Source organism: Impatiens glandulifera, chromosome 7, assembly GCF_907164915.1.
Source record: "Impatiens glandulifera chromosome 7, dImpGla2.1, whole genome shotgun sequence".
Classification (NCBI taxonomy): Eukaryota; Viridiplantae; Streptophyta; class Magnoliopsida; order Ericales; family Balsaminaceae; genus Impatiens; species Impatiens glandulifera.
In genome coordinates this window covers 43,587,735-43,590,089 of record NC_061868.1, presented here as the reverse complement: position 1 = coordinate 43,590,089, position 2,355 = coordinate 43,587,735, and positions in this window count along the sequence as shown.

Genomic DNA, 2,355 nt, shown 5'->3' with positions numbered 1-2,355 from the left:
GACGGCGAAAAAATCATTTCAAATTTGCAAAGTGTCAATGTAATATCCATGTACAATTGTTCCAGGTCCTCTTGAATCAACTCTTTGAAGCACAACAACCGAAAGAAACGAGACAAATTTACTAACGCATCATACACATACTCTGGAAGCAATCCACGAGTTGCTAAAGGAATTAGATATTCCAACAAGATGTGACAATCGTGACTCTTTAATCCCGAAAGTTTTTTCTCTTCCAAATTTACACAACCCCCGATATTTGAGCAAAACCCATCAGGCAACTTGAGATCTTTCAAGAAGTTACAAAGACGTATTTTATTTTCGGATGTCAAAGTGAAAGGCGCTTCTGGATAATGAACAACTCCTTCATCATTTATAGGATGTAACCATGATTTTATGCCTAAGAGTTCTAAGTCTTTACGAGCTTTAGGACCATCCTTAGTCTTCTCTTTCACATTCATTATTGTTCCCAACACGCTATCACAGATATTTTTCTCAATATGCATCACATCCAAATTATGTCTCAATAATAGGGATTTCCAATAAGGTAGACGGAAGAAAATGCTAAGTTTGTTCCAATTGTCTCCCCGCGTTTCATGATATATCTTGGTTCTCTTGCTCATATCCGCACTAAGAATAATGTCTTCTAGGTCTCGTGCTTGCTCATAACTTTCTTGCCCCGTTAACAATCTAGGGGGATCCCTATAATCAGTTCGACCATCAAACGATTCTTTATCCCTTCTGTATTTGTGCTTCGGTGGAAGGAAACGTCTGTGACCCAAGTAACATTGTTTGGAACCATGAACCAATCGAAGGGATACCGTGTCGTTGTTACAACAAGGACAAGCAAATTTACCTTTCGTACTCCAGCCTGATAAATTCGCGTATGCGGGAAAGTCGTTAATGGTCCACAACAACGCCGCTCGCATGTTAAAGTATTGCGAGGTGTGTGCATCAAAATAGCATACAATTTTTCTTACATGCGTCTATCTTGTCATATTTAAGCCCGATATCAGTAATGAATTTTTTACTTTCGTAGTATGAGTTTGGCAATTGAGCGTCAATCGGTAATATGTAGTCTTTAAGCAGACGCAGCAACATATCGAACGAAGAATTCGTCCATTGACATACATTTTTTATGTGAAGTAGTTTCAGTAGTGCCGATGATTTCGTTATTCGAGCACCTTCATACAATGGCCGTTTGGAATCATCAAGCAATTTATAAAATTTTTGGGCATCTTCGACTGGATCATCGTTGGTCGGGACGTCATTAACATTGGGGAACATATCGTTTATAAATTCGTGCATATAACGTTCTTCGTTCACCTGTTCATTAACTGTATTATTCATCTCCTGTATCGGATCGTTGAATTCCGGCACTGCATCCTCCGATTGATCATCGTCGTCATCATCATCGTAGTCATCGGCATCTTCATCGACATCTTCATTAACCACTTGAGTAGTACGTCTCTTTTCTCCATGAAAATACCAATACTCATAATGGATATTTATTCCATAAACGATGAGGTGAGTCTTCACTTCGTCTATTTCCATAAATGGCGTGTTCAAGCATTTCACGCAGGGACATTTCACAGTTTGTCGGGATGTATTCCGAACAGCATACTCAAGGAATTTGTCAACACCTTCCTCGTAATCTGGATGATCTCGACGTAAGGTCATCCAGCTTTTATCGGGTACTTCCATATTTCTAATAAAATGGAAAACAACCCGCCTTATTATTTACTTAAATTTGTCTAAATTAATTAGGATTACATAATGTTAACATAATTTCTAACTAATCTATCATTATCCAACCAAAATTACACATAAACAAATAATAATAAAACCTAACATAAATCTAACTTAAATCTAAACATACATATATTCTAACATTATTTCATTCATACACATTTCAAAACCTATTTAAATTATAATTCAACCTTATTTCATTCATACACATTTCAAACCTAATTTAATCTAACATATATAATCTAACATAATCTAACATAATCTAACATAATCTAACATAAATCAAACATAATACTTAATCTAACATAATACCTAATCTAACATACTTTAAATCTAACATAAATCAAACATGAAACTAACCTAACCATATAATAAACCAACAAGAACTAACCTTGCACAAATAGAGCGACGAAGAAGAGCAGCGAATGTAGATCGACGAGCGGGCAGCGGGCGGCTTAAATTCCTAACCTACATTAATATAACCAAATATTCAAACCAATAAATCTAATCGAATCAAACTCCAATCAAACATCAATCTAGCCAAAATCAAAATTTTAACCTAAAATTCTAACCTAAATTTCAATCATGTCTAACCTAAATCAAACCTCA